Here is a 25,808-nt window from a genome sequence, read left to right on the forward strand (position 1 = left end):
TGTACTCTCAACAAACATAATATTATGTAGTTTGGTCCTGCTGTTGCCCAATCTTGTACGTCACAGCTGGTTATTCATTAGTTTAACGTTAAGGGAGTACACATCCATCCACGTGTTCTCAAATTCATCTTACAATGGGGAAGGAAGTGAGTTGAAACTAAGCATGCGTGGACAAACATGACCATGATTTTCAAGGTGCAATATATGTTGCAAGAAGTTGTCATGAACTTTTAAGGGTTCGCAGCTGTAAGCACCACTTACCGGTGGGACCACGTGAAAGACAATCCCGACGCTCTGTTTTATCATTTAGAAATGTCAATAATCATCATTTGTGATACGGTTTTCAAAACATATGGAACTTATCTTTCGTATCAGCAAGAAATAATCAAATATATATATATTACTATAACAGGTTTGCACAGATCCATACGGCTGTGTGCCTCCAGCTGACGAACTACACTTCTGCTACACTTCCTCGCCAGTTACTCTTACACACAGGTGTTTGAGCATGCTAGATAGCCAATTAGCACTTAGCACAGGGGTTGTTCCATGTCATTTCAGCAAGCCATAACAGCCACCATCTCAGACTGTTCTGAAATTGTTTCCCGTAGTTAGAAACAGATAAGATTAGCATTCCTGCAACATTATTTTCTTGAAATTAAGCTAATTGATTGCACCCAAATTGGCCATTTAAATTTTAGGATTCACATAATATTCAAAAAATATAGTACCCAACATCTGATTTGAAAGCATCCCAACCTCCAGACCTTGAAACTTCTTTCTAACAATGAGTAAGACATGAGGAATCCAAATAAATGGTCAAAAGCACCTCACGGACCCCCCACATTCATCCCACCCCAACAACAAGTATATAGTATCAGTTCTTTATGTCTGACAAGTAGTATGGAGCTGTCACGTGACACGACGGCGTATTGAACACACAGCGGTGCGAATCACCTCAAGATTAAAACGTAATATTCAATATCAGTAAGTTAGACTAAATATTAGCACTTCATATACTCGTGGGTAATAACATTCAATCTGGATAATAACGCAAAACAAATCATAACGCTAGAGAAATGTATCGACAAATATTACAACAACAAGCAACACTCAAACATGACGGAGGATAAACGAGGAGAATCAATCTCCAAGAGAAAACGCGACTCCTCGACGGATACAGATGACTTATGCTTTTCACCACTGGGACTGGTAAGTGTGGAAAGCGATCTGTTGAAGTCAATAAATGACAAACTGGGCATACTAGAGTTGGTCAGTAAGGATGTAAAGGAGTTGAAGGCAAGTCTTGAAATGAGTGATGAAAAAGCTGCGATAACGTAGAAAGATACAAAAAAGCTAAAAGGGACAGTCACTAAGATAGAAACTGATGTTAAGGAACTTAAAAGGGAGAACAACATTCTGAGAGAAGCCTTACTAGACATACAGACTAGATTGATGAGAGAAAATCTAGTACTTACGGTTATCCAAGAAAAAGAAGGAGAGGTTACCTAAAAATTGTGAAGGACTTCTTTCTTACAGTGCTTCAAATCCCACTCGATGTTGTCGATAAAATCCAACTCGAACGTGTACACCGTTTCAGACAAAGAGGACAGAGATATGAGCGTCCAATCGTTGCCAAATTTGCTTTCTTTAAGGATAAAGTAATGGTTAAAAGCCTAGGTAAAAGACTTGCTCGCACGAAAGTAGGCATGAATGATCAGTTCCCGAGGGAGATTGCAGAACGGTGCAAAGTTCTGTACCCAATCTTCAAGGAAAATAGATTAAAAGAGAAGCGTGTTGCTTCTTATCGTAGTCGATAATCTGTATATTGACAACCAAATGATCCGCGACACAAAGACTACTCCATGGCTATTCTGAAAGTTCTAATAGAGGAGTCAAATAATGGAACACCCAATACTAGCCATGGTAGGGATTGTAAAAATAATACACATTTATAGCATTTATAGTATTTTATAAAGGGATAAGACGGCATTACAAGAAAGGATAACAAGCGACATAATACTTCAAATATAACTAATTAGAACACAAGTACTCAATCAACATAGTGGAGATAAAAACATAGCAAACAGAAGATATAGAAGGCACAGTATGTGGGTAAGTGTGGATGTATTGTGATGGAAGGTGTGGTGTGCGTTTTTGTGTTTGGAAAAGTGTGGCGTTAAGTGAGTGAGAAAGGAAACTGTGCATATCCCAGAACCAATGTGTGTCTGTGAGCAGGGGTTGTGAGAGAGAGCTTTCAGTTTTGTGCAGATGAGGGATATACATTTTAAAATAAGAAAACATCTAATTTATTTTTTATTGTCCTATCATGATGGAACGGTCCCCAACCCTATATCCTAGACACCCACCTGAGCAACCCATACACCAAAGAGAAGTCCCCATCTGTTTTATGGGCCTGCTGTAAGTTGCCTACATGCAGCCAAAACAGAAAGATATATGCGGAAAGAGACCTACTAGAGCAGCACCGCCCCCTCAAGATTCTGAGCCTGCCTGGCAGGGTTGGTCCAGAGCCCCCTGATGGGAGAGCATACTATAAATTACAAGGAAATTCTCAAAGCTGCTAATGAGAACCTTGACGAACTTGTACCTAGCCGGTGGGGATTCCGGTGGGGTACCCCACCCAGGTAGTGGCAGTGCTGGCAACACTGGCTGCAGTAATCCATTGGGAGGGGGTCACACTCTGACAATCAGAGAGGGGGCATATTTTTGTGGCCCTTGTGGCACAAAATAATCAAATGTCTGACTGCACGGAGATGCTTGGGAAATGGTTACAACGGGGGACCAGAGTGTTTGTGTTTCAGGGGAAGAGGGTGGATCTGATCTCCATCACCTAGGACTTGACATACGTTAATCAAATCTCACATTTTTGTCCATTTTTGCTCAATCTTGCATGCGTTCTCAAATAGCTGTAACTGTATATGCGTTCGTAAATCAGGTCCTTTCTTGAGTTCGGCACTGGGATGTAACAACCGTTGAGCATCTGAGCTCATGGTTGATTGTGGGGGAAAGGGGTTGAGTGTTTAAGAGTATGTGTGTGTGTTTGTGTGTGTATGTATCCAACATCTGTTGCAAGGGGACAATATAGGATGAACCACAATAATTGTTTGCTAAAATAATAATTGCTTTACAAAAATGTAATGTAATACAATGGCAATCCGGGTTAAAGGTAACAATCCTTTGCATGAACTGCCGACATTATTACGCATATTAATTGATAATGATGGAAATTAAGATATACAAGATATTTGAATAGATATATATTTTTTATAGCTATATACATATATATATATATATATATATATATATATATATATATATATATATATATATATATATATATATATATATATATAAAAGCAATTGAAGTGAGAGCATTGAAAATGCTTTTGGCGGTTGACCTGCTTCTGTTTTGTGGGTGGCACTGTGTGCTGTTTTCGAAGGATGGGTCCTGGCCTCTCGGGGGGCCTAGGGATCCGGGGGAACGGGGGTGGTATGCCGATCACTGGGATGACAACCCAACTTGGGATGGGGAGGGGCTTTAGCGGGGGGAATTGTGGAGAACAATTGGTGGGTTACTTAGTAGCAATGCAAATATCATGGTACAGCTATATGGACATTATTGGTAAATTTACAAACATATATTATGATAAATAGATTTGAAACTTGTATCTCATTATGGTAAGTGGTGAAATAAGTATAGCCAGTTATAATTGTAATGGCTTAGCAGATAACAACAAAAGAAGAACAATATTTACATGGCTCAAAGAAGGAATATATTGTATACAGGAAACTCATTCAACAATTCTAGATGAAGTTGTGTGGAAAAAGGACTAGGGGGGGGGCGAAATATATTTCTCCCATGGGCAAAGAAACTCAAAAGGGGTGATGATATTAATTAACCGTAATTTTGAACCGAATGTGCAAATTGTCCAAACAGATATGCAAGGTAGATGGATGATTTTTAATATGTTATTGGACCATAATAAACAGATATGGCTCATTAAACTTTACGGACCAAATAATGATGATCCACGCTTCTTTGACAATATATATAATAAATGATCAACCCTGCAAGCAATACAAGACTCTATTATTATGGTGGGAGATTCTAATACTGTTTTAAATAGCTCAATGGACCGTAAAGGAAATCACACTACCAACTATCAACCTCATGCTCTTAAGGAAATCATGAATGTCATGGATACATTAGAACTAGTGGATATACAGTGAGGGAAAAAATTATTTGATCCCCTGCTGATTTTGTACGTTTGCCCACTGACAAAGACATGATCAGTCTATAATTTTAATGTTAGGTTTATTTGAACAGTGAGAGACAGAATAACAACAGAAAGATCCAGAAAAACGCTTGTAAAAAATATATTATAAATTGATTTGCATTTTAATGAGGCAATCACAGAGGTCAGACGTTTCTTGTAGTTGGCCACCAGGTTTGCACACATCTCAGGAGGGATTTTGTCCCACTCCTCTTTGCAGATCTTCTCCAAGTCATTAAGGTTTCGAGGCTGACGTTTGGCAACTCGAACCTTCAGCTCCCTCCACAGATTTCCTATGGGATTAAGGTCTGCAGACTGGCTAGGCCACTCCAGGACCTTAATGTGCTTCTTCTTGAGCCACTCCTTTGTTGCCTTGGCCGTGTGTTTTGGGTCATTGTCATGCTGGAATACCCATCCACAACCCATTTTCAATGCCCTGGCTGAGGGAAGGAGGTTCTCACCCTAGATTTGACGGTACATGGCCCCGTCCATCGTCCCTTTGATGCGGTGAAGTTGTCCTGTCCCCTTAACAGAAAAACACCCCCAAAGCATAATGTTTCCACCTCCATGTTTGACCGTGGGGATGGTGTTCTTGGGGTCATAGGCAGCATTCCTCCTCCTCCAAACACGGCGAGTTGAGTTGATGCAAAATAGCTAGATTTTGGTCTCATCTGACAACAACACTTTCACCCAGTTCTCCTCTGAATCATTCAGATGTTCATTGGCAAACTACAGACAGGCCTGTATATGCGCTTTCTTGAGCAGGGGGACCTTGTGGGCGCTGCAGAATTTCAGTCCTTCACGGCGTAGTGTGTTACCAATTGTTTCCTTGGTGACTATGGTCCCAGCTGCCTTGAGATCATTTACAAGATCCTCCCGTGTAGTTCTGGGCTGATTCCTCACCATTCTCATGATCATTGCAACTCCACGAGGTGAGATCTTGCATGGAGCCCCAGGCCGAGGGAGATTGACAGTTCTTTTGTGTTTCTTCCATTTGCGAATAATCGCACCAACTGTTGTCACCTTCTCACCAAGCTGCTTGGCGATGGTCTTGTAGCCCATTCCAGCCTTGTGTAGGTCTACAATCTTGTCCCTGACATCCTTGGAGAGCTCTTTGATCTTGGCCATGGTGGAGTGTTTAGAATCTGACTGATTGATTGCTTCTGTGGACAGGTGTCTTTTATACAGGTAACAAACTGAGATTAGGAGCACTCCCTTTAAGAGTGTGCTCCTAATCTCAGCTCGTTACCTGTATAAAAGACACCTGGGATCCATAAATCTTTCTGATTGAGAGGGGATCAAATACTTATTTCCCTTATTAAAATGCAAATCAATTTATAACATTTTTGACATATCCTGTCTCTCACTGTTCAAATAAACCTACCATTACAATTATAGACTGATCATGTCTTTGTCAGTGGGCAAACATACAAAATCAGCAGGGGATCAAATACTTTTTTCCCTCACTGTATGGAGGCTTAAATATCCTGACCTAATGAGATATACATGGCGGAGACGCAATCAAGCTAGTCGTCTTGACTTCTTTCTTATGTCATTCTCGTTGGCACCAAAAGTTAAAGTGTTGATAGGGTACAGAATGCGGTCGGACCATCATATAATTGGCATATACATTACTCTTACTGAATTTCCACATGGGCGAGGATATTGGAAATTTAATCAAAGCCTATTGGATGATAACTTGTTTTTAACTAGGACAGAGGAATTTATAACTGAATTTTTCTGACATAACATACAGTGGGGAAAAAAAGTATTTAGTCAGCCACCAATTGTGCAAGTTCTCCCACTTAAAAAGATGAGAGAGGCCTGTAATTTTCATCATAGGTACACGTCAACTATGACAGACAAAATGAGAAAAATAAATCCAGAAAATCACATTGTAGGATTTGTAATGAATTTATTTGCAAATTATGGTGGAAAATAAGTATTTGGTCAATAACAAAAGTTTCTCAATACTTTGTTATATACCCTTTGTTGGCAATGACACAGGTCAAACATTTTCTGTAAGTCTTCACAAGGTTTTCACACACTGTTGCTGGTATTTTGGCCCATTCCTCCATGCAGATCTCCTCTAGAGCAGTGATGTTTTGGGGCTGTCACTGGGCAACAGGGACTTTCAACTCCCTCCAAAGATGTTCTATGGGGTTGAGATCTGGAGACTGGCTAGGCCACTCCAGGACCTTGAAATGATTCTTACAAAGCCACTCCTTCGTTGCCCGGGCGGTGTGTTTGGGATCATTGTCATGCTGAAAGACCCAGCCACGTTTCATCTTCAATGCCCTTGCTGATGGAAGGAGGTTTTCACTCAAAATCTCACGATACATGGCCCCATTCATTCTTTCCTTTACACGGATCAGTCGTCCTGGTCCCTTTGCAGAAAAACAGCCCCAAAGCATGATGTTTCCACCCCCATGCTTCACAGTAGGTATGGTGTTCTTTGGATGCAACTCAGCATTCTTTGCCTCCAAACATGACGAGTTGAGTTTTTACCAAAAATTTCTATTTTGGTTTCATCTGACCATATGACATTCTCCCAATCCTCTTCTGGATCATCCAAATGCACTCTAGCAAACTTCAGACGGGCCTGGACATGTACTGGCTTAAGCAGGGGGACACGTCTGGCACTGCAGGATTTGAGTCCCTGGCGGCGTAGTGTGTTACTGATGGTAGGCTTTGTTACTTTGGTCCCAGCTCTCTGCAGGTCATTCACTAGGTCCCCCCGTGTGGTTCTGGGATTTTGTGATCATTTTGACCCCACGGGGTGAGATCTTGCGTGGAGCCCCAGATCGAGGGAGATTATCAGTGGTCTTGTATGTCTTCCATTTCCTAATAATTGCTCCCACAGTTGATTTCTTCAAACCAAGCTGCTTAACTATTGCAGATTCAGTCTTCCCAGCCTGGTGCAGGTCTACAATTTTGTTTCTGGTGTCCTTTGACAGCTCTTTGGTCTTGGCCATAGTGGAGTTTGGAGTGTGACTGTTTGAGGTTGTGGACAGGTGTCTTTTATACTGATAACAAGTTCAAACAGGTGCCATTAATACAGGTAACGAGTGGAGGACAGAGGAGCCTCTTAAAGAAGAAGTTACAGGTCTGTGAGAGCCAGAAATATTGCCTGTTTGTTATTGACCAAATACTTATTTTCCACCATAATTTGCAAATAAATTCATAAAAAATCCTACAATGTGATTTTCTGGATTTTTCTTTCTCAATTTGTCTGTCATAGTTGACGTGTACCTATGATGAAAATTACAGGCCTCTCTCATCTTTCTAAGTGGGAGAACTTGCACAATTGGTGGCTGACTAAATACTTTTTCCCCCACTGTATGTATGTGATGTACTGGACCGTACGCACTACCCTCTGTAGTGCCTTGCGGTTGGAGGCCGAGCAGTTGCCAAACCAGGCAGTGATGCAACCAGTCAGGATGCTCTCGATGGTGCAGCTGTAGAACTTTTTGAAGATCTGAGGACCGATGCCAAATCTTTTCAGTCTCCTGAGGGTGAATAGGCTTTGTCATGCCCTCTTCACGACTGTCTTGATGTGGTTGGACCATGATAGTTTGTTGGTGATGTGTGACACCAAGGAACTTGAATCTCTCAACCTGCTCCACTACAGCCCCGTCGATGAGAATGGGGGCGTGCTCGGTCCTCTTCTTTTTCCTGTGGTCCACAATCATCTCCATTGTCTTGATCACGTTGAGGAAGAGGATGTTATCCTGTGACCACATGGCCAGGTCTCTGACCTCCTCCCTAAAGGCTGTCTCTTCGTTGTCAGTGATCAGGCCAACCACTGTTGTGTCATCTACATTTACATTTACATTTATGTCATTTAGCAGACGCTCTTATCCAGAGCGACTTACAAATTGGTGCATTCACCCTATAGCCAGTGGGATAACCACTTTATACTTTTTTTTTTTTTTTTTTTTTTGGGGGTAGAAGGATTACTTTATCCTATCCCATCTGCAAACGTAATGATGGTGTTGGAGTCGTGCCTGGACATGCAGTCATGGGTGAACAGGGAGTATAGGAGGGGACTGAGCAAGCACCCCTGAGGGGCCCCATGTTGAGGATCAGCGTGGCAAATGTTTTGTTACCTACCCTTACCACCTGGGGGCGGCCCGTCAGGAAGTCCAGGATCCAGTTTCAGAGGGAGGTGTTTAGTCCCAGGGTCCTTAGCTTAGTGATGAGCTTTGAGGGCACTATGGTGTTGAACGCTGAGCTGTAGTCAATGAATAGCATTGTTCCTTTTGTCCAGGTGGGAAAGGGCAGTGTGGAGTGCAATAGAGATTGCATCATCTGTGGATCTGTTGGGGCTGTATGCAATTTGGAGTGGGTCTAGGGTTTCTGGGATAATGGTGTTGATGTGTGCCATGACCAGCCTTTCAAAGCACTTCATGGCTACAGACATGGGTGCTACGGGTCGGTAGTCATTTAGGCAGGTTACCTTAGTGTTCTTGGGAACAGGGACTATGGTGGTCTGCTTGAAACATGTTGGTATTACAGACTCAGTCAGGGACAGGTTGAAAATGTCAGTGAAGACACTTGCCAGTTGGTCAGCGCATGCTCGGAGTACACGTCCTGGTAATCCATCTGGCCCTGCGACCTGGTGAATGTTGACCTGTTTAAAGGTCTTACTCACATCGGCTACGGAGAGCGTGACCACACAGTCATCCGGAAACAGCTGATGCTCTAATGCGTGCTTCAGTGTTGCCTGCCTCGAAGCGAGCATAGAAGTAATTTAGCTCGTCTGGTAGGCTCGTGTCACTGGGCAGCTCGCGGCTGTGCTTCCCTTCGTACTCTGTAATAGTTTGCAAGCCCTGCCACATCCGACGAGCGTCAGAGACAGTGTAGTAGGATTCAATCTTAGTCCTGTATTGACTTTTTGCCTGTTTGATGGTTCGTCTGAGGGCATAGCGGGATTTCTTATAAGCGTCCGGGTTAGAGTCCCGCTTTGCCAAATGGAGGGCGAGGGAGAGCTTTGTACACGTCTCTGTGTGTGGAGTAAAGGTGGTCTAGAGTTTTTTTTCCTATGGTTGCACATTTAACACGCTGGTAGAAATTAGGTAAAACGGATGTAAGTTTCCCTGCATTAAAGTCCCCGGCCACTAGGAGCGCCGCCTCTGGATGAGATTTTCCTGTTTGCTTATGGCCCTATACAGCTCATTGAGTGCGGTCTTAGTGCCAGCATTGGTTTGTGGTGGTAAATAGACAGCTATGAAAAATATAGATGAAAACTCTCTTGGTAAATAGTGTGGTCTATAGCTTATCATGAGATACTCTACCTCAGGCGAGCAAAACCTTGAGACTTCCTTAATATTAGATTTCGTGCACCAGCTGCTGTTTACAAATATACACAGACCGCCACCCTTGTCTTACCGGAGGCAGCTGTTCTATCTTGCCGATGCAGCGTATATCCTGCCAGCTGTATGTTATCCATGTCGTCGTTCAGCCACAACTTGATGAAACATATGATATTACAGTTTTTTATGTCCCGTTGGTAGGATATCCATGAGCTTAGTTCATCTATTTTGTTTTCCAATGATTGTACCTTGGCTAATAGGACTGATGGTAGAGGCAGATTACGCACTCGCCGTCGGATCCTTACAAGGCACCCCGACCTGCGTCCCTGATATCTCCGTCTCGTTCTCATGCGAATTACGGGGATTTGGGCCTTGTCGGGTGTCTGAAGAAAATCCTTTGCGTCCGACTCGTTAAAGAAAAAATCTTCGTCCAGTACGAGGTGAGTAATCGCTGTCCTGATATCCAGAAGCTCTTTTCGGTTATAAGAGACGGTGGCAGAAACATTATGTACAAAATCAGTTACAAATAATGTGAAAAAACACACACAATAGCACAATTGGTTAGGAGCCCGTAAAACGGCAGCCATCTCCTCCAGCGCCATTCAGTGTACACTTGTTGGAGTGGGATTGGTATGGGGTGTGGGGTGTGGGGGGTCTGTGGATGGCTTTTGACCATTTCTTTGGATTCCTCATGCCCAACATGTCCAAGGTTCGGTCCAAATCGGACGTTAGGTACTATATTTATTGAATATTATATGAATCCTCTAAATTAAAATGGTCAATTTGGATGCAGTCAATTAGCTTAAAAATAGTATTTGAATGACCAAAACATCATGATATTGTTGGAGACTGACCTTGAGCCCATTTTAATCTATTTATAATTGTATAATTAGCCTAGCAGTAGTAATTATCGTACTATGGGTTAGATGGAATGATCTATGTGCATTGTATTTGGGAAGAGGGAAAGTACAAAGGGTTGAATAAGAGCCATGTGTCTGGGGTTAGAGCTGATAGATCATAAATTACTGTTCTATAACACTGTCTTATATCTTTACTGTTTGATATTATTATATACTCTTAGTATGAATATAAAGTTTTTTATATATTCTAAGATATTGAAAGTAGTGTTAGGTTTAAGGTCTTTGTGTATGAGAAGTGTAATTATTTAGTGGACTGCAGTAATGTTTAACCCCAATAACTCAAGGCCTCTCCTGACTGATAAGAAGTCCTGTGAAAGGCACAGAGGAGCATGAAGGTTCCGGACTCAGGCTGGCCACAATGACACCAATAGGATGAACTGACTCAGTTTTTGCCCAGCAACAGAGAATCATTGTTAATTCTACAAATACAAGGAGGTGACTCCTTTTCACCTCCTTGTATATGCTTGTATAAATATATGCTTGTGTGAATTGTATGGGTGCTATTGCAGCTGCAACGCCCAGTGTGGTGAATAAATCTAGTCTGAGCTTCTTTTGGTGTCTGACTGGATTTCTACCAGAACTTAAAACCTAACAATATTTTTACACTACTAAAATGCACAGAATTAAAGAAATTGTACCTTCTCTGATCTCTCATCTCTATCTCTATCTCATGATAAGTTGTAGACCACACTATCTACCAAGAGAGTTTTCATCTATATTCTTCGTAGCTGTCTACTTACCACCACAAACCGATGCTGGCACTAAGACTGCACTCAATGAACTGTATACGGCCATAAGCAAACAGGAAAACGCTCATCCAGAGGCGGCACTCCTAGTGGCCGGGGACTTTATTGCAGGGAAACTTAAATCCGTTTTACCTCATTTCTACCAGCATGTTAAATGTGCAACCAGAGGGGAAAAAAACTCTAGACCACCTTTACTCCACACACAGAGATGCGTACAAAGCTCTCCCTCGCCCTCCATTTGGCAAATCTGACCATAATTCTATTCTCCTGATTCCTGCTTACAAGCAAAAACTAAAGCAGGAAGCACCAGTGACTCGGTCAATAAAAAAGTGGTCAGATTAAGCAGATGCTAAACTACAGGACTGTTGGCTAGCACAGACTGGAATATGTTCCGGGATTTTTCCGATGGCATTGAGGAGTACACCACATCAGTCACTGGCTTCATCAATATCGATGACGTCGTCCCCACAGTGACTGTACGTACATACCCCAACCAGAAGCCATGGATTACAGGCAACATCCGCACTGAGCTAAAGGGTAGAGCTGCTGCTTTCAAGGAGCGGGACTCTAACCCGCACGCTTATAAGAAAGCCCACTATGCCCTCCGACGAACCATCAAACAGGCAAAGCGTCAATACAGGACTAAGATTGAATCGTACTACGCCGGCTCCGACGCTCGTCGGATGTGGCAGGGCTTGCAAACTATGATAGACAACAAAGGGGAGCACAGCCTCGAGCTGCCCAGTGACACAAGCCTACCAGACGAGCTCAATTACTTCTATGCTCGCTTCGAGGCAAGTAACACTGAAACATGCATGAGAGCATCAGCTGTTCCGGACGACTGTGTGATCACGCTCTCCGTAGCCACATGAGTAAGAACTTTAAACAGGTCAACATTCATAAGGCCGCAGGGCCAGATGGATTACCAGGACATGTACTCCGAGCATTTGCTGACCAACTGGCAAGTGTCTTCACTGACATTTTCAACCTCTCCCTGTCTGAGTCTGTAATACCAACATGTTTCAAGCAGACCACCATAGTCCCTGTGCCCAAGAACACTAAGGTAACGTGCCTAAATGACTACCGACCCGTAGCACTCACATCTGCAGCCATGAAGTGCTTTGAAAGGCTGGTCATGGCTCACATCAACACCATTATCCCAGAAACACTAGACCCACTCTAATTTGCATACCGCCCCAGCAGATCCACAGATGATGCAATCTATATTGCGCTCCACACTGCCCTTTCACACCTGGGCAAAAGGAACACCTACAGTGGGGAGAACAAGTATTTGATACACTGCCGATTTTGCAGGTTTTCCTACTTACAAAGCATGTAGAGGTCTGTAATTTTTATCATAGGTACACTTCAACTGTGAGAGACGGAATCTAAAACAAAAATCTAGAAAATCACATTGTATGATTTTTAAGTAATTAATTTGCATTTTATTGCATGACATAAGGATTTGATACATCAGAAAAGCAGAACTTAATATTTGGTACAGAAACCTTTGTTTGCAATTACAGAGATCATACGTTTCCTCTAGGTCTTGACCAGGTTTGCACACACTGCAGCAGGGATTTTGGCCCACTCCTCCATACAGACCTTCTCCAGATCCTTCAGGTTTCGGGGCTGTCGCTGGGCAATACCGACTTTCAGCTCGCTCCAAAGATTTTCTATTGGGTTCAGGTCTGGAGACTGGCTAGGCCACTCCTGGACCTTGAGATGCTTCTTACGGAGCCACTCCTTAGTTGCCCTGGCTGTGTGTTTCGGGTCGTTGTCATGCTGGAAGACCCAGCCACGACCCATCTTCAATGCTCTTACTGAGGGAAGGAGGTTGTTGGCCAAGATCTCGCGATACATGGCCCCATCCATCCTCCCCTCAATACGGTGCAGTCGTCCTGTCCCCTTTGCAGAAAAGCATCCCCAAAGAATGATGTTTCCACCTCCATGCTTCACAGTTGGGATGGTGTTCTTGGGGTTGTACTCATCCTTCTTCTTCCTCCAAACACGGCGAGTGGAGTTTAGACCAAAAGCTCTATTTTTGTCTCATCAGACCACATGACCTTCTCCCATTCCTACTCTGGATCATCCAGATGGTCATTGGCAAACTTCAGACGGGCCTGGACATGCGCTGGCTTGAGCAGGGGGGACCTTGCGTGCGCTGCAGGATTTTAATCCATGACGGCATAGTGTGTTACTAATGGTTTTCTTTGAGACTGTGGTCCCAGCTCTCTTCAGGTCATTGACCAGGTCCTGCCGTGTAGTTCTGGGCTGATCCCTCACCTTCCTCATGATCATTGATGCCCCACGAGGTGAGATCTTGCATGGAGCCCCAGACCGAGGGTGATTGACCGTCATCTTGAACTTCTTCCATTTTCTAATAATTGCGCCAACAGTTGTTGGCTTCTCACCAAGCTGCTTGTCTATTGTCCTGTAGCCCATCCCAGCCTTGTGCAGGTCTACAATTTTATCCCTGATGTCCTTACACAGCTCTCTGGTCTTGGCCATTGTGGAGAGGTTGGAGTCTGTTTGATTGAGTGTGTGGACAGGTGTCTTTTATACAGGTAACGAGTTCAAACAGGTGCAGTTAATACAGGTAATGAGTGGAGAACAGGAGGGCTTCTTAAAGAAAAACTAACAGGTCTGTGAGAGCCGGAATTCTTACTGGTTGGGAGGTGATCAAATACTTATGTCATGCAATGAAACGCAAATTAATTACTTAAAAATCATATAATGTGATTTTCTGGATTTTTGTTTTAGATTCCGTCTCTCACAGTTGAAATGTACCTATGACAAAAAATTACAGACCTCTACATGCTTTGTAAGTAGGAAAACCTGCAAAATTGGCAGTGTATGAAATACTTGTTCTCCCCACTGTATATATATATATATATACAGTGGGGAAAAAAAGTATTTAGTCAGCCACCAATTGTGCAAGTTCTCCCCCTTAAAAAGATGAGAGAGGCCTGTAATTTTCATCATAGGTACACGTCAACTATGACAGACAAAATGAGAAAAGAAAATCCAGAAAATCACATTGTAGGATTTTTAATGAATTTATTTGCAAATTATGGTGGAAAATAAGTATTTGGTCAATAACAAAAGTTTCTCAATACTTTGTTATACACCCTTTGTTGGCAATGACACAGGTCAAACGTTTTCTGTAAGTCTTCACAAGGTTTTCACACACTGTTGCTGGTATTTTGGCCCATTCCTCCATGCAGATTTCCTCTAGAGCAGTGATGTTTTGGGGCTGTCGCTGGGCAACACGGACTTTCAACTCCCTCCAAAGATTTTCTATGGGGTTGAGATCTGGAGACTGGCTAGGCCACTCCAGGACCTTGAAATGCTTCTACGAAGCCACTCCTTCGTTGCCCGGGCGGTGTGTTTGGGATCATTGTCATGCTGAAAGACCCAGCTACGTTTCATCTTCAATGCCCTTGCTGGTTTTCACTCAAAATCTCACGATACATGGCCCCATTCATTCTTTCCTTTACACGGATCAGTCGTCCTGGTCCCTTTGCAGAAAAACAGCCCCAAAGCATGATGTTTCCACCCCCATGCTTCACAGTAGGTATGGTGTTCTTTTGATGCAACTCAGCATTCTTTGTCCTCCAAACACGACGAGTTGAGTTTTTACCAAAAAGTTCTATTTTAGTTTCATCTGACCATATGACATTCTCCCAATCCTCTTCTGGATCATCCAAATGCACTCAAGCAAACTTCAGACGGGCCTGGACATATACTGGCTTAAGCAGGGGGACACGTCTGGCACTGCAGGATTTTAGTCCCTGGCGGCGTAGTGTGTTACTGATGGTAGGCTTTGTTACTTTGGTCCCAGCTCTCTGCAGGTCATTCACTAGGTCCCCCCGTGTGGTTCTGGGATTTTTGCTCACTGTTCTTGTGATCATTTTGACCCCCACAGGGTGAGATCTTGCGTGGAGCCCCAGATCGAGGGAGATTATCAGTGGTCTTGTATGTCTTCCATTTCCTAATAATTGCTCCCACAGTTGATTTCTTCAAACCAAGCTGCTTACCTATTGCAGATTCAGTCTTCCCAGCCTGGTGCAGGTCTACAATTTTGTTTCTGGTGTCCTTTGACAGCTCTTTGGTCTTGGCCATAGTGTAGTTTGGAATGTGACTGTTTGAGGTTGTGGACAGGTGTCTTTTATACTGATAACAAGTTCAAACAGGTGCCATTAATACAGGTAACGAGTGGAGGACAGAGGAGCCTCTTAAAGAAGAAGTTACAGGTCTGTGAGAGCCAGAAATCTTGCTTGTTTGTAGGTGACCAAATACTTATTTTCCACCATAATTTGCAAATAAATTCATAAAAAATCCTACAATGTGATTTTCTGGATTTCTTTTCCTCATTTTGTCTGTCATAGTTGGCGTGTACCTATGATTAAAATTACAGGCCTCTCCCATCTTTTTAAGTGGGAGAACTTGCACAATTGGTGGCTGACTAAATACTTTTTTTCCCCACTGTATATATATATCTTCTAAGATTTTAATTCGGGAGATGGTAACTCGTTAAACAACTTCTTCCATAGTGCCCCAAATTCCTAATGAGTTAATTGTTGCATGATTAATTTAATCGAGTGACAATTAAATATAGTTAGCTGATTCGATAAATAACAGTCATCACATTAATGTAAGTCACGTCACGACATATTGGTCCCCCCGTGCGAGGAATCTAACATATTGGAGCCCCCGTGCGAGGAATCTAAGATAGAATGAGACCTTACTGTTGAATTCAGTCTATATGAATTGTGCAGCACATAACATTATACACCCAGGTTACGTTATACACCAGTAGAGCCGTAGGCAGGATTTGTTGTTGAGGTGTGTGTGTTTCCATTTGAACAAGATACTAGAGGTTGCCTCTGGTGTTGTTTATCTGACGAAGTCAGCGTGTAGGGTGAATTACTAAATGCTACGAGCCAGGACATATTGGCCGGCCAATGTAGGTATTCGGAGAAATAGACTCGTTGGCCAAAACGTAGTATTATTTCTGTCTCTCGCGTGTCAGGAGCGAGTAGACTCTGTCATTATTAATTTCTAGAGCGAGGACATATGGGCCGGCCGATTATAGAAATTTGAGTAGATATATTAGCTTGACCGAAGCGAGTAATTATCTCTCCATCTCTCACGTTTCAGTAGCGTAAGTAGATCAAGGTGTATTTCTTCATGTTTCCACGCGTTCAAGTAAACATCGCGAAAAATAACACAGATTAAGGGTGAACATGAGATGTCATTAGTAAACCCCTGTTTCCATGTTAAAGGGGCCTCTATTGTGCTGGGAAGAGAGATTCCTGTACAAGTAGGGCTAGCTTTGCATACAGATGCTAAGCTAACAAAGGGAGAGCAGCCATTTCTTTTATTTGTTCACAGGGCAACACCCTGTGCCTTGGGAAACGGAAGTTCCGCCTCCTCGGGACTCCCGTTGATTTCAGCTTTCTGGGATAAGTGGTGAAGAATCAGCAGTATAAAAAAATTAAAAATAAAATAATAATAATCCAATGTGAGGGCCAACGTCTAATAACAATTGAACTATTGTTTACACTTATGATATCCAGCCAATCTCAACTGATTGGATATCATTGTCTCTTTCAATTTAACAAGGAAGTTAAATTGCCAAACACACCTTTTTCAGGGTGATCATTTGGATAAGGACCATTAAATTGTTCCAACCAATGAGACATTTTAAACTTTTCCACATTAACCTAGATACAGCGATGATTTCAGGTTAATTAGTTTAATTCCCAGATAGCCTATACAGGTATGATTAATCATTAACATTGATAAATCAATTACATTTGCTTTTGCAAATTAATTCACGTCCAACTCCCACATTACTGATCCAGTATTGATGGTGCATTAACGTCTATAAATAGATAAATCGTTTTTGCAGCTTCCAACGACTCAAAACCCAAATGTTGAAAAAAATAATGTTGAAAAAAAGAATAATGTGCAAGCTATCAGAGGGGGTGGTCCCCATTCCCCCACTAATTAGTGAACCCTCACCCATAAAAGGATTGATCGCTGACCACTGCAGCGATATAAACCCTAACTATGCCATTAGCGGGAAAAAAGGCGCAGGCCTTGCAAAGGTTCTCTCCAGTTTAGCCCTGATCTATGGCCAGCAGAGCTTGACATCGGTCCTGTACCGCAGTGCACAGCAGAAGCACGAGCAAGAACCGGTTGACATGAAGGGACAGGTGAAGAGAATCGGGACACTAATGACAAAAGCAGAAAAGGGAAAAATATTGCTAACCATGTAACTGCGTTTGAAAACTGAACAATTAAAAGTAATGAAAAAAACGTATGACGACGAACGAGCACAAACTCTACAACAAAATCGTCTTCTACAGGAACAACTCAATTTAACCAAAAATAAATACGACAAAGTCTACACCAAACTAAATCAATCTAACGAGTTATCAACAAACAGGGGTGCGCAACTTGATAACATGCATGCAGTTTTGATGAACGTTACTCAAAGCAATAATGTTCTAGTCCAAATGCTGCAGGCCAAAGACGATCAGTTAATGAACACAATGATCAAGTTGGATGACAAATCAGCGGAACTCATTGAAGTCACTGACCAAATGAATGATGAGAGAACCCAGGTGTTGAAGAGGGACAAAATGATTTCTAAACAAGCGGAGGAAATCTCATCACTGAATTTCTCGCTCCGTACTCAAGACCTCTACCTGCAAACCATGACAGATAAGTATGAGGCCGAACGGAGCAAGTGCGACACTCACGTGTCTAAAATAAGTACTTTAAGCGCTCAAGTGGACTCTGCTATGCAGCAGAATACCACCATTAGGTACCATCTGGAGGAATTCCAGTACAGTCAAGCAACCAAGCTCTCAACCGGAGCTCGGTACACAAAGGAGTGAAGACAACAGAAGGTTTCAGACGTTGCCTCTCTCAGGTGTCCCTCAGTCTTCTCCTCTTGGCCATTCGGCACAGAATAATATGGCGCCTCCTCGCAAACAAAGCCTAAGCTTGGTTTCTCCTCTTTGCCTTTAGGCCCATAATTCCCCACAGGATGAAGCCAACCCTCTCCGCGCACTTGGCACGGAATGCCTTGACAAACTCGTCAAAAACTTCCACACCTTTGACCCCGTTTCAGGTAAGCCAAACGACACTGAGACGTTCCTAGCAGACCTTAGATGGCTACCCGAACGCTACGGATTCTGACAGGCTTTACTTGTTGAAGCGAACGCCGAATAGACACGTGACACGGTTAATTCGTCTACAACAGCAACGCATGCAAACAACTATGCTAAACTTGCCATTTCTTAAAGTGGCCAGTGATTTCAATAGGCAGCAGCAGCCTCTAATGTGCTAGTGATGGCTATTTAACAGTCTGATGGCCTTGAGATAGAAGCTGTTTTTCATTCTCTCGGTCCCAGCTTTGATGCACCTGTACTGACCTCGCCTTCTGGATGATAGCGGGGTGAACAGGCAGTGGCTCGGGTGGTTGATGTCCTTGATGATCTTTTTGGCCTTCCTGTGACATCGGGTGCTGTAGGTGTCTTGGAGGGCGGGTCGTTTGCCCCCGGTAATGCGTTCGGCAGACCGCACCACCCTCTGGAGAGCCCTGCGGTTGCAGGCGGTCCAGTTGCAGTACCAGGCGGTGATACAGCCCGACAGGATTCTCTCAATTGTGCATCTGTAAAAGTTTGTGAGGGTTTTAGGTGCCAAGCCAAATTTCTTCAGCCTCCTGAGGTTGAAGAGGCTCTGTTGTGCCTTCTTCACCACACTGTCTGCGTGGGTGGACCATTTCAGTTTGTCAGTGATGTGTACGCCAAGGAACTTGAAGCTTTCCACCTTCTCCACTGCAGTCCTGTCGAAGTGGATAGGGGGGTGCGTCCTCTGCTGTTTCCTGAAGTCCACGATCATCTCCTTTGTTTTGTCGACGTTGAGTGAGAGGTTATTATCCTAGCACCACACTCCCAGAGCCCTCACCTCCTACCTGTAGGCGGTCTTGTCATTGTCGGTAATCAAGACTACTACTGTTGTGTCATCTGCAATCTTGATGATTGAGTTGGAGGCGTGCTTGGCCACGCAGTCATGGGTGAACAGGGACTACAGGAGGGGGCTGAGCACGAACCCATGTGGGGCCCCAGTGTTGAGGATCAGCGAAGTGGAGATATTGTCTCCTACCTTCACCACCTGTGGGCAGCCCGTCAGGAAGTCCAGGACCCAGTTGCACAGGGCGGGGTTCAGACCCAGGGCCTCAAGCTTAATGATGAGCTTGGAGGGTATTATGGTGTTGAATGCTGAGCTATAGTCAATGAACAACATTCTTACATAGGTATTCCTCTTGTCCAGATGGGATAGGGAAGTGTGCAGTGTGATGGTGATTGCATCGTCTGTGAATCTATTGGGGCGGTAAGCAAATTGAAGTGGGTCTAGGGTGACAGGTAAGGTAGAGGTGATATGATACTTGACTAGTCTCTCAAAGTACTTCATGATGACAGAGGTGAGTGCTATGGGGCGATAGTCATTTAGTTCAGTTACCTTTGCTTTCTTGGGTACAGGTACAATGGTGGCCATCTTGAAGCATGTGGGAACAGCAGACTGGGAAAGGGAGAGATTGAATATGTCCGTAAACACACCAGCCAGCTGGTCTGCGCATGCTCTGAGGACCCGGCTAGGGATGCCGTCTGGGCCGGCAGCCTTGTGGGGGTTAACATGCTTAAATGTCTTACTCACGTCGGCCACGGAGAAGGAGAGGCCACAGTCCTTGGTAGTGGGCCTCGTCGGTCGCACTGTGTTATCCTCAAAGCGGGCGATTGAGGTGTTTAGCTTGTCTGGAAGCGAGACGTCGGTGTCGGCGACGTGGCAGGTTTTCCTTTTGTAGTCTGTGATTGTCTGTAGACCCTGCCACATACGTCTCGTGTCTGAGCCATTAAATTGCGACTCCACTTCATCTTTATACTGATGTTTTGCCATTTTAATTGCCTTGCGGAGTGAGTAGCTACACTGTTTGTATTCTGCCATATTCCCAGTCACCTTGCCATGGTTAAATGCGGTGGTTCGCGCTTTCAGTTTTGTGCTACTGCTGCCATCTATCCACGGTTTCTGGTTAGGGTAGGATTTAATAGTCACAGTGGGCACAACATCACCTATACACTTCCTGATAAACTCAGTCACCGTTTCAGTGTATTCGTCTAAAATATTTTCGCAAGCTACCCGGAACATATCCCAGTCCGCGTGATAAAAACAATCTTGAAGCGTGGATTCCGATTGGTCAGACCAACGTTGAGTAGTCCTTAGCACGGGTACTTCCTGTTTGAGTTTCTGCCTATAGGAAGGGAGGAGCAAAATGAAGTCGTGGTCAGATTTGCCGAAAGGAGGGCAGGGGAGGGCCTTATAACCATCGCGGAAGTTTGAAAAGCAATGGTCGAGTATTTTTTTTATTTTTATGGACAGAGTTAATTTTACAATAATTGTATATATATATATATATATATATATATATATATATATATATATATATATATATATATATTTTATTATTATTTTTTGCTCCTGAACTTCTTCTACTCTCAACCTCTCCGATCATTTTCATGATGTCCATCCGGTTTGCTTCTAAATGTCATATCTTTCTAACTGTGCTCTTTCCCAAAAGCTCCCAACATACAACCTATATACTTATTATGGACACAGTATGCTTACATTATTAGCTATCTTTGTTATTATTTGTTGTTCGAGGATCTTAGCAGCGCGAGTACATCAGTCAATATGTTGATAGAACTTCGGCAGCCTAGTCCTCCAATTTGCTTTGTTAAAATCTCGGCTATATTTAATGCAGCCTCAGGATATGTGGTTTCCAGTTTGCATAAAGTCCAGTGAAGTTCTTTGAGGGTCGTCGTGGTATCGGCTTGAGGGGGGATAAACACGGTCGTGACTATAACCGAATAAAATTATACTTGGGAGATAATACGGTCTGTAGTTCGGGTGAACAAAAGGGCTTGAGTTCTGTATGTTACTACAATTACACCATGAGTCGTTAATCATGAAACACACACCTCCGCCCTTCTGCTTCCCGGAGAGATATTTATTCCTGTCTGCACGATGAACTGAGAACCCATCTGGCTGGACAAATTTCGACAGAATATCCCCAGAGAGCCATGTTTCAGTGAAACAAAGTATGTTACAGGCCTTGATGTCTCTCTGGAAAGAAATCCTTGCCCGGAGCTCGTCGACCTTGTTAACCAGAGACATTAGCGAGTAGTATACTTGGAAGTGGTGGGTGGTGTGCGCGCCTCCTAAGTCGAACCAGCAGGCCACTCCGAGTGCCTCTCCTCCGCCGGTGATGTTTTGGGTCAGCCGCTGGAATCAGTTCAATTGCCCTGGGGAGAGCAAACAAAGGATCTGCTTCGGGAAAGTCGTATTCCTGGTCGTAATGCTGGTGAGTTACCACCGCTCTGATATCCAATTGTTTTTCCCGGCTGTATGTAATGATACAAAACACTTTATGAGCTAAGAGCTAGTCGCGAGGCCGCCATCTTCGTCGGCGCCAGGATTGTGTAAGGGATAGTGGAGAACACAGAACTACCTTACGCTTTGACCTCTTTCTCCACTCTCTCTCTCCAGATGAAATCGTGTGACTCGTGAGGTCCAGCCGCCCGACAACATGCCTGCTTGACCCCATCCCCTCCTCCCTTCTCCAGACCATCTCTGGAGACCTTCTCCCATTCCTAACTTCCCCCAACTAATCCCTGGCCACTAACTGCATCCCCTCTGACTTCAAAATGGCCAGAGTCACTCCCCTCATCAAGAAACCAACACTCGACTAATATGACGTAAAAAACTACAGACCGGAATCCCTTCTTTCCATTACACTTGAGCGTGGTGTCTCTGACCAACTCTCTCACTATCTCTTTCAGAACGATCTTCTTGACCCTTACCAGTCAGGCTTCAAGACGGGTCACTTAACCGAGACTGCTCACCTCTGTGTCACGGAGAATCTCCACACTGCCAAAGCTGACTCTCTCCTCTGTTCTCATCCTCCTAGATCTATCCACTGCCTTCAACACCGTGAACCATCAGTTCCTCCTCTCCACCCTCTCAGGGCTGAGTGTCTCAGGCTCTGAACACTCTTGGATTGCATCCTAACCTTGCAGGCTGCTCCTACCAGGTGATGTGGAGAGGGTCTGTGTCTGAACCACGTACTTTCACTACTGGTGTCCCCCAGGGCTCGGATATAGGCCATCTCCTATTCACCCTATACACCTAGTCACTCAGCTCTGTCATATTCTCACATGGTCTCTCCCATCATTGCTATGCCGATGACACAACTACCTTTCTCCTTCCCCCCTTCAGACACCCAGGTGGCGACACAAATCCCTGAGTGCCTGGCAGATATCTCAGCTTGGATGTCAGCCCACCACCTCAAGCTCAACAGAGCTGAGTGACTTGGTGTATAGAGAGAAGAGGGCCTAGAACTGAGACCTGGGGGACACCAGTCGTGAGAGTATGTGGTGCAGACACAGACGGAGCTGCTCTTCCTCCCGGGTAAGGTCTGCCAGTTTCAAGACCTTTCCATCATTGTTGAGAACTCCACTGAGTTTTTTCTCCCAGAGTGAAAAGAACCTTGGTGTGACCCTGGAAAACACCCTGTCATTCTCTGCATACATCAAAGCAGTGACTCGCTCTGCAGGTTCATGCGCTACAACATCCATCGAGTACGACCCTACCTCACACAGGAAGCGACGCAGGTCCTAATCCAGGCACTTGACATCTCCCTTATGGACTAATGCAACTCGCTGTTGGCTGGGCTCCCCACTTGCGCCATCAAAAACCTTGCAATTTATATACAGAATTCCGCAGCCCGCCTGGTGTTCAACCTTCCCAAGTTCTCCCATGTCACCCCGCTCCTACGCACACACCACTGGCTTCCAGTCGAAGCTCACATCCACTACAAGACCATTGTACCTGTCTACAGAGCAGCAAGAGGCATTGTCCCTCCTACATTCAGGCTTTGCTCAAACCCTACACCTCAACCCGAGGACTCCATTCTGCCACCTCTGTTCTCTTTGCCCTCCCACCCCTACAGGAGGGCAGCTCTCGCTCAGCCCAGTCTATGCTCTTCTCTCTGCTGGCACCCCAATGGTGGAACCAGCTACCCCCTTAGACTGTAGCCCCGTCCAAAAATACTCCCAGACAGGGCATATCAGGCAGGATACAAGCCACCCACTTTGCCAAAACACAGCCCCTAGACCACTCAAGGGAAATCAACAGACCACTAACTAACTGCCATGAGACAAGGCAGAGTATAGCCCAGGAAGATCTCACCCACCACACTAGCACTTGGGGGGCGCAAAATCAGACAGGAATATCACGCCAGTGACTCAACCCACCCAAGGGAGTCGAGGGCAGCGAACAAAGCCTGGGATGACGTGATGCGCTCTCATAGGGACGGCATGGGAGAGCGCGAACAAGCCAGTGATTCGGCCTCTATAATAGGGTCAGAGGCAGGGAATCCCAGTAAGAGAGGGGAGCTGGGAAGCCAGAGACAGCAAGTGTGGTTCCTCTCGCCAGTACCTTGCCGTACACCTTCGCACCCCTGAGCCAGACACTCAATCATAGGACCTACTGAAGAGATGAATCTTCAGTAAAGACTTAAAAAGGTTGAGCTCGAGTCTGATTCTCTCACATGGATCGGCAGACCATCCCATAAAAGAGGAGGTCTATAGGAGAAAGCCCTGTCTCCAGCTGTTTGATTAGAAATTATAGGGATGATAAGGAGGCCTGCGTCAAGACTGTAGCGTACATGTAGTTATGTACGGCAGAACCAAATCAGAGAGATAAGTAGCAGCAAGTTCATGCAATGCTTTGTAGGTTAACAGTAAAACCTTGAAATCAGCCCTAGCATTAACAGGAAGCCAGAGGCTAGCACTGGAGTAATATGATACAATTTTGGGGTTCTAGTCAAAACATCTAACAAGAAATGGGAGACTTGGGGCTGAATGGAGGGTAACATAGGTGTCTGAAGAGATGGTTTGTGAGTCTGGTTTTAAATATGCAAATGTAGTGATGGATGTTCCAGGAGTTTCAGAGGAGTGCAGCTGAGCTGAAGGCACGGAAGACAAGGTCTTCAGTGGCCAGGAGTCTGGTGTTGGGGGTGATAAGGAAGCCGGAATCAGATGAGTAGAGTGATTGACAGGGGATTTAGGTGTGCAGCATGTCAGAGAGGTAAAAGAAAGAGCCAGGACATGGAGAGATTTGTAGGTGAGCAGGGAAGTGTGGATGTGATGTTTTCCCAGGTTTTGGTGCAGATCCAGTGGTGTGAAATAAAGGATCCAAGGATAGAGCGAACAACGATGGTCTTTTAAAGGTTTAACAGCATTCAGACAATGTGCACAATGGTGAGAAGTACAGCATACAGCCTGCATGTAAAGTTTTCCAACGGTCCGCAGCCTTAATTTGTACCATAACATCAGAGAAGGACCCAGAGGAGGGAGAACACTTTATTTTGCCCTCCTCCTGCTAGCCCATCAGAATGCCTGCAAACATATTGAAAATTGTGTACCCTTCAGGGTGAGCACTGAAGCAACAGAATTCTGAACATATTGAAGAGGGTTGACACGGAGGCTTTAGGAATGAGCTATGCAGTAGTCCAGGTAAGAGGTGACAATCTGACAAACTGTTCAACACAATACTATTCAGAATGCCCAAAACCTGGTGGTCCAACTTTTCAGAGCAGAAAGTCGTATTGTTGTGTGAAACTGAGGGAGTCAGAGAGTTGGGGCTCTAATGTGCTTTATTGGAAAACCAAAGGATGTGCAATGTGTCTCCGTCCATAACCTGTAAACAATACAACGTTTGTGTAAGGTGCCTAGGTCATGTGATCAAAGCGCTATTGAAATACTAATAAAAAAATAATGGACAGTTGAAATGAGGTTGCTAAGTCACGTGGTTGAAGAGCTACTGCCATTTTAAAGTTTAAAATATTCATATAAAATTGTGTAAGCGCTTTATGGGAAAACGAAAGGGTGTGCAAATGTGTGTCCCTACGCTTTGAACATTGTGTGTCTAGATCACATGGTCAAGGAGCTACTGAATTTTAAGTGATTTTTTTATAAATATATTTACAAATTAGGAATCATTTCATGAGAACTAAAGGGTGTGCAACATGCCTCTCTATATGAGGAATAATCGACAGTTGAAATGAGGTTACTAAATCACATGTTTGAAGAGCTATTGAAATTTTAACATTTCTAAGGTTTATGGGGAAACCAAAGGGTGTGATCAAGGAGCTATTGCATTTTAAGTGATTTTTTATCATTATATATTTTTATAAGAGTGCATCCTCTATGTAAGGAATAATGGACAGTTGAAATTAGTCTGCTAAATCATCTGGGGTAATAACTATTAACATTTGAATATTGTGATCATGCACTTTGTTGATGGTCCCTAACTTGTTACATTTACGGGATGCCAGGCTGCCTACACCGTTGCCATGTGATGATGAAACTCTGGTCGGGAATCGGGATATAAGAC

General features: G+C 44.0%; 1 protein-coding gene across 3 annotated transcripts in view; it reads right to left on the minus strand.

The window, feature by feature from the left end:
* The window catches only part of LOC121544881 (60 kDa lysophospholipase), a 129,353-nt gene that overhangs the window by 33,605 nt on the left and 69,940 nt on the right, over window positions 1-25,808 (minus strand). The window lies entirely within an intron of this gene.

The sequence above is a fragment of the Coregonus clupeaformis genome, chromosome 29 (genome assembly GCF_020615455.1).
Source record: "Coregonus clupeaformis isolate EN_2021a chromosome 29, ASM2061545v1, whole genome shotgun sequence".
Lineage (NCBI taxonomy): Eukaryota > Metazoa > Chordata > Actinopteri > Salmoniformes > Salmonidae > Coregonus > Coregonus clupeaformis.